Source organism: Alligator sinensis, unplaced genomic scaffold (genome assembly GCF_000455745.1).
Source record: "Alligator sinensis unplaced genomic scaffold, ASM45574v1 scaffold368_1, whole genome shotgun sequence".
Taxonomy (NCBI): Eukaryota; Metazoa; Chordata; order Crocodylia; family Alligatoridae; genus Alligator; species Alligator sinensis.
Genome location: NW_005842025.1, coordinates 2027197 through 2035542, shown reverse-complemented (window position 1 = coordinate 2035542; position 8346 = coordinate 2027197).

Below are 8346 nucleotides of genomic sequence, written 5' to 3'. Positions count from 1 at the left end.
AGCGGGTGGGGGCAGCCATCGGAGGGGTGCAGGAGCTGGCAGGGGATGGGGCTAGGCAGGGCAGCAATCCAGGGTGCTGGGGAAGCAAGCGGGGGTGGGGCAGAGCACAAGGGCCCTTCATGGGAGGTAGCCCCTGTGGGGGGCATGTCCCATGTGGGGGACTGTAACCCCTGTGGGGGGAGTCATAGCCCATGTTGGTGGGGGGGCCTGTAGCTCCTGTGGGGGGCAGCAAAATATATATATTCATGTATTCATGAATTCATTAAACCTGTTTTGAGTTCACTTTATTGTTATCATAGAGACACTAGTAGACTTCCACATTGGTTTAACACTGTAGATATATCAATAAAACATTCCCCAACTGATCACTGTCTCTCTGTCTCACTCTCTCTCTGTCTCTTTATAGTTGTCTTTTGTTTTAATTGTGAAAGAACATGGATTTGGGGGCATTTTACAGAGTGACTTTGGGATTTTTTTTATCAGGGATTTTTCAGTTTTCCAATAGGAAACACAAGAATTCCTGCTAGGGAGGCCAGTGGCAGGACCCTGCCTGCTCAGAGCTGGCACCTTGGACCCAGCTGGCTGTGGCTGACATGCTGGCCAATTTGGGCCAGGAGGACATGCTTAGCAGTTCAAAGCAGGCCACCACACCCAGAACATTTTCCAAGCAATAGCTGCCCAGATGGCCAGGCAGGGGGCACACATGGCAGTAGGACCACACAAAGGCCAACTCTGCAGCCACAACCCACTGGCAGCTGTCCCAGAGGGGAAGATGCCTCATCTGGGTCTGACAGGTGTGCAGCAGGTGACAGCCAGGCAGCAGCCCCGCTTGTCAGACTACTGCAGTTGGTAGAGGGTGCAGGGAACTCTCAGGGATGCTTTAGCAGTCCAGCTGGCACAAGGGGTAGTGTCCCCAGGTACCAATTGTCTGGGACCCAGAAGCTCCTGATAGTGAGTAGCCCAGAAGCTACTTGCCATGGCAGCTCTTTATATTGCTGGGGCCAGCACAGGTGCTGGCCCCAGGCTCTAGCTCCCCCTGGCTGCAGATCTGGGAGGAGCCAGGCAGGGTTATTTTGCCCCAAGTAGCACTTTGTTGTGGAGCAAATTGTGCATGTCTTAGCACGTGCACTGAGACAAAAAGCTTAAGCTCAAATTTTCAGCTTGTATTTGAGCTGCTGCAAGTGCATGTACTTGCATGTGTGGATGCACGCCATGGGGTCAAACCTGTAGGACCAGCTGTCCATCTTTCACCTTGCAGAGAGCCCCCTTGATAGCACAGTCCAACACAAACTGGTCCACATTTTGTTGCAAAGTGTACAGATTCAAATGTGACATGAACCTGGTTCAGGAAGGAGAAGAGTTGGTGGGCATCATTGGATCTGGCTCCTGTGAGTCGCTTTATGCTAGTAGAGAGAGAGAGAGAGAGAGAGAGAGATGAAAGCAGGGAAAACAAATAATGGCACATTTCTGGTGAGTTAATTTTAATGATTGTTCTAGTTCCTGCATTCATTTTAGTTTCCTGACTATATCCTGTCCAAGTAGCATACCTAACCAATGATGCCTAAGCAATTTCAGGAGATCCCACCATTAACCCTTTAAACATAATAGCCCATTCCTGTCATCTAAGATAACAGTAGAGATTGTTCTGGATGGATCACACTTTTATATCATATTTAACTAGATATTGAACATCCTGTACATCACTGTATAGAATGAGTTTGGGCATAAAACCTCTGCATAGTTTTGTGTTTTTTTATTAAAGACTACCCCAAATCCTCTTGAAAAGAAGGTGGCTAAGAAGGTAATTTGGAAGTTAAATTTATGCACCTCAACCTCACCATAAAAGTACCCTGTGGGTAAACTCCAACAATCATGTTTAGCTTGGCTTGCTCTTTATAGGAGTAATTATTCCTTCCTATCATCACTTATGTATAGAAGTGTCAAAAGACTGTAGATTACTGTCACTATTAAGGTCACCTGCAAGAGTTAGTCAGGATTCTCCAGATAGTTTTAAATCCAATCTATTCAAGTAACATGAAATGAGACAGGTTGTGATAAATTTATAAGCTTCTTCCTATTTGCTTATCCCACCACAACTACAAATTTAAGTCATGAGACTATGTTGAACGTTCAGAAGTGAGCTTGAAGACAGAGACCTAGGCAGGAAGTCATATTTAGGAAAACCAGATACCCAATGCTTGTTTCGATTATTTTAAACCATATATCCTTGCTGGAAAAGGGTTAGAGCTTGCTGATTTAGGGTTTAGGTGGCTGATTTGCCACATCCACTGTTTTCTAAGTACAGGGGTTCTAAGTACAACAGTTCTTGGTCAGTTCTTTGAAATTGACCCTGAAAATGAACTATGCTATTCTTGGACATAACTGTTAGCACAGTACAGGATAGGGCCGTGGGACTCGTCAGGCCTGTCCCCGACCAGACTGGGCCATGGGGGTGTGAGTGCTGTTGCTCTAGTCACACCATAGAATTGCCCAATTTTCTCCTGCCACATCTTGAAGTCATATGGTGCTTTACTCAGAAGGTGTTTCATTCCACCACAGCTTGTCTTTGATGCACAAGGATTGGACCTTCTTCTGGGGCTCCTACCTCCCCTGCCCACTGACCATGCACCACCCTAATATTGAAGCATCAGTCTTGCCTTTGTATCTCACCAGGTGACTTCTGTTCTTTTCTTCAGGCTTCTAGGCTCGTGGTCTATTAGACCCAGTCTCCCCTATAGGATGGCCACCTTGGCCCGAACAGCCCTCTGTTGTAGCATCATAAAAGAAACTAAAGTAGAATATAGAACAATTAACTTGAAGTAAGGTAAGCTTCCCAGTGTTTGGGCCCAGCAGCTTACAGAGTTCCTCTGCTGCTGTCCAATAGGGCCTAGGGGGTGATGGAGGCTCTTCCTTCCTTGCTGTGCTGGCCCATTCTGGACCATAAGGATAACAAAAGAAAAACCCTAGCTGGGCTCATCTCATTTTGATACAGAACCTCCAGTCTTGGGCACTTCCACGATGGCCTGGCATCTCCCACCTGGGATTAAATGCCTCTGTATGTGGGCCTTCCTTGAGCCCTTAACTGGTGGTGGGCCTGTAGGTGAGGATGAGGCATTCAGCCTGCATCTCTCCCCTTTCCTGTGGCTTCCTGCCAGCTCCTGCCACTTTTCTGGTGGTGGGCTCAAAGCTGGTGTCTCTCGGCATCTTGGAGCTCTCCAGAGCTCCTATGCTGAGCAGCTGCCAGCTCCTCTTCCTCTGGGGCCTCTTCTTTGGTGCCTCCGGTCTCTTGGCTCTCCTCTTCAGCCTGTCTCCTCTCTCCTCTGGTGTCTGCAGCAGGCCATAAATACCTGCACAGCTGTGGAATAGTCCAATTTGGACCGAACAACTCCTGGTGAAATGTGGTTCCTGCAGCATTGTTTGTTCTCCCAGCATGGCAGGTGAGTCGCTGGTTGTTGCAAGTAGGGAAAGGTCCTTTCTGTCTTCTTCATAATAACATGCTTTGTCTGTTATCCCTTAATAAAGGGTATCCTGTCCATGACAAAATGTTAAGTCTGCTGTTTCTTTATGCTTTCAAAATGTAGCTACCAAAGTGTCTAGCTGAAACCTAAAGGTGCAGATACAGTTTATATTAATTCTGACAATAATAGCAACAATTGTGCCAACTTGTAGCTCCCTTGCAGTGATTTTCAATAATGATGATGATGATGATGATTCCTTATGGAGTACTTTATATGAGCATTCTTGCATGGTGTACTTGGAAATTCTTATGTATTTCTGGTGATTTACAAATACAGCACCAAGTTATCTCTATTCCTAATTATTCTGTATTCCACTAATGTCAGTGAGGTAAACACAGGAGACTATGACCTTCTCATTTATTCATCCTTACTATACCTCCTTCAACAAGGCAAGTGGTAAGTAATTAAAGCAAGCCAGTCAAATAGAAAAATGCTATTTGTAAATAAATTATTCACTGAGTGACAAAAAAAAGTTCTGGCTAATTTATTAGATGGTTAAAGTTTGAATATCCTCAAAGCTGATTAGATAATGAGGAAAACATGTCCACAAATAATTTATTCAGTAACTAAGGAGGAAAAAACAGTTAAGGAGACTACTAGTGAATTTTACTGGACAAACTTAAGTACTAAGTGCTTAAATGAAGAGGCAAGAATTTACCAACAAATGGACTTTTCCAGCTAAGGCAAATTAATGTACCAGGACCCTATTACACAATTATATCTGTGTCCTTATAGATGTGTTTTCTAAAAGGGAGATGGCGCCAGGTGCTCCTAACAAAGAAGTTTATAATGCTGAGTACTGAACTGGTCTTTTTCACATTACAGCCCCTAAATTCAGTGCTATCTGCCCACCCATTAAAGCTTCTGGCCTCTTTTTTTTCCCATGAATTAGCTACTTTGTGCTGTGTAGATGTTGCAATGGGCACATAGCCAGGCTACTAAAGGAATCCCAATGAAGCAATCCCCTGGGTTAGGAATTAAAATTACTTTGAAAATTAATGCTATCAGTGGCACTGTGCTAGGAAAACTCTGATCAATGATCAGAGAACTCTATACTCTTTAAAAAGAAAAACACCTTCATTTAGTAGCTAAGCATCATGCTTTAATATTGTGCATTCATAAACTCACTTTTTCAGCTGCTGATGACTGTAGTTCTACGAAATTTATTGTTGCTATAAAATAAGCCTCTCTCTCTCCCTCCCCACCCCCAGCCCCCTTTTGCTAATTGACAAAGAGGCCCAGTAATTAAAGGACAATAAAAGTTTTCCAGTAATTAGTTTCTGTTGTTTGGTTACAAGCCATCAATTGTTCTTTAATAATACCAATCGTTAACATTCAGTAGTCAGTAGATTCTCAAAGGATTCTGGGGCACAACCACTTACAAACACTACACATTCCATTCCCATGAGGACATTTGGCATTCAGAAGGAAATTAACCCTCTCCTAGTATAAAATATTTGTATGATGGTTTTATGCTTCTAGATATACCTCCCCCATAAGCAGTGACTGAAAGATAGCAATTATGGTACCAACACTATCCATACCTGCCGAGTAAGGAGACAAGTAGCCTAAAGCTATAGTTCATTGCACTGAAGACCAAGTCAGAGCTAAATAACTTATCTCTGGAAAACTTCTCTTGAGACTCACAGGCCATGGAAGAGCACCCTGTGGTAGGATAATTCTTCTGGGCCAATCCTGCAATGTTCGCCTGGCAAAACTGCCAGTGATTTCAGTAGGACATGTGCTTTAATGAGGATAGCAGGACTAACCCTTTTTCAGTTCCATGTTGGGAAAATTATAGGAAAGTTGACACACATGGAACTACTTGATGATGTTCCATTCAACTAATCAAAAATCTTGTTTTTTCTGTTCAAGGATTCAGGTTCACTAGCCTTGGAGGATTTTTTATCTAACTGTACATCAGTTGCTTTAGCAAAACAATCCCCAGGTTTGTCTTTTTATGGGGTCCAACAGAAATTAGTGCCCAAATTCCCCTCTGCTTTAATGACAACAGGAATGGGCCCTCTGTATGGATCTCCAAGAAATACTCTCTCCAAATGGAGAAATGAGGAATTCAAATGGATTTTCCGCAAGCACATTTTACACAGACAAAATGTGCAACAGGGCTATGAAAAATTTTGCCAAGTGTTTTGTTTTGAAGCTGTTTTGATGCATTTTGAGCTTGAAACAGCAAAATTGAAATTAAACAAAAGGCTACAAAATAGCTTCAAAATAGAATGAGGGCACTCAAAATGTTTTGAGTTTCAAAGCAACCCAGTGGTGGGAGGCAGAGGAGAGCCAGGGCTGCACTCTGAGCAGGTCTGCCAGCCCCACAGAGATCAGCTCAGTGGTGGGAGGCAGCAGGAGAGTCAGTGGTGGAGCCACTCCAAGTGCACCCCTGGATCCGAATGCAGACCTGGCCAGTGGCTCTGCCCTACCTCCTGCTGCCAGGCTCAGCTCCATGGGGCTATGGAGTAGGGCTGTACGAAACAGTACCATTTCATTTCAACTTCTATTTCACCACTTCAAAGGGACAATGTTTCATTTCATTGTTTGATTTCATTTCAAAGCACTGTTATGTTTCGTTTAGTCAAAACTGTTTCGCTGTTTCGACGTGTTTCAATGTTTCGCCCATAGGCTATAATGGGGAATCATGAAAATGCCTATAATGTTGTAATTTCTTGCCTGATTCAGATTAAAATTGCAGGCTGGTACCCCTTTTGAGGGCATGAAGCCTGCCAAGTTTCAAGGAGATGGATGCAGGGGTTTCTGGGAAACTGCACCTCAAACTGCAAAAAGCAAAACTCATATTACTTGCCATGGAGTGCAGGCCTCCAGATCTGTGCTCAGGATGGCAGGGGGCTGCCGCTGCCACCTGGGACAGGTGCTGGGTGCAGCCCACACCCAGTGTTGGAAAAATTGGTGCTGCCACTTGCCTCAGGCAGCAGCAGCAGCCTCCTGTCATCCAGGTTCAGATCTGGGAGCCTGCACCCCTGGGAGGGCAGCGGGGCTGTGCCAGACTCCTCCCAAGGGTACAGGCCCCCAAATCTGTGCTTGTGTGCTTGGGATGACAGGAGGCTGCCGCTGCTGCCTGAGACCTGCAGTGGGCACAGCCCGCACCCCAGTCCAGGAAGACTAGTGCTGCCACAGGCCCCAGGCAGCAGCAGCAGCCTCCTGTCATCCCATGCACAGAGCTGAGGGCCCACACCCTCGGGAGGAGTCCAGCATTGCTGGGAGGGCAGTGGAGTTTCATGGGGCTGGTGGAGCCATTCGGAGCACAGCTCTGGCTGTCCCCACCTCCTACCATCGGGCTGCAGTCCAAGCAGCTCTGCCAACCCCATGGAGCTCAGCCTGGTGGCAGGAGGCAGTGGAAGATCCAGTGGCCAGGGCTGCACTCAGAGCCAGGGCTGTGCTCCAAGAGACTCCACCACTGGCTCTCCCTCCTCCTCCTGCCACCAGGATGAGCTCCATGGGGCTGGTAGAGTCACTTGAAGTGCTGCCCTGGTGAGCACAGCCCAGCAGCTGGAGTCTCTGCAGCCCCGCAGAGCTGAGCCTGGCAGCAGGAGGTGTCAGAGAGCCAGTGTTGGAGCTCCTCAGAGTGTAGTCCTGGTTCTGAGCACAGCCCTGGCCAGTGGCTCTCCCCCACCTCCCGCTACCAGGCTCAGCTCTGTGGGGCTGCGGAGCCTCCAGCCACTGAGCTGTGCTCTCCAGGGCTGTACTCTGAGTGGTTCCACCAGCCCCATGGAGCTCAGCCTGGCAGCAGGAGGTAGAGGGAGAGTCAGTGGCGGAGTCACTTGGAGCGCAGCCCTGGCTCCAAGCACAGCCCTGGACAGTGGCTCTCCCCCACCTCCCATTGCCAGGCTCAGCTCTGTGGAGCTGGCAAAGCCAAGTGGAGTGCAGCCTGGTGGTGGGAGGTGGGGGGGAGCCAGGGCTGTGATCTGACCAGCTCCACCAGCCACACAGACCTGAGTCTGGTGGCAGGAAGCAGAGGAGAGCCACTGGGAGGAGGCAGGGGAGAGCCACTGGGAGGAGCTGCTTAAGACTTTTGAGCACTTGCTTTTGGCAAATCTGGTGTAGTCTCTTCTGATAGTAACAAATTAAGGCCCAACCTTGGCCTCTATTCAGAACCTCAGGTTTTTGCTGACATTCTCAGATTGCTGAATCTATATTTTACTTATTTTTTTCCATGCTTCTCTAACAGAGGTTTTGATACCAACCAGAGCACTGAAAGCAATTATCATGAGGGCCATGGCCTGGCTAGAACCAGACAGTACTGGAATCTTGGGAAAGCCTCTTCTCACTGCTTGTGCTCATGAGTTAACAGCTTTCCAGAAGTAATGGCCTTGCACCTATCACAACTGTTTACTGGGTTTGTAAGCATAAGGATTGGCTGAAAAATAAGAATTTTCTTTTATGGAAAATTTAGAGACTTCGGTATTAGTTTCTCTCCTCAAAGAGAATATGGCAGGCCTGGGTTCAAGTTACTGATCTGTCCAGTAGTGGGGAGACTGGGGTACCAGTCCTAGGCATTAACTCAGAGAAGGAGGAATGCAAATATAGCAGCAGCTTTGCTTTGGGCCCAGCTACCACTACTGCCACTGCTACCCCAGCTACCACTGCTGACCAAATGGTAAAGCCTCCAGCTTCACCTGATTAGAATTAAGAACTTAAACCTGTTGAGTGTCTTAATCAGTAGCTATAGTCAGTTTCACTCACTTTCTCCTCTGTGACTTATTTCCCTTGTATAAATAAATAAATAAATATCCCAGAGGCCAGAAAGAATACCTCTATAGCCCAGGGATCACAGCTCTCACCTCTAATGTTGGAA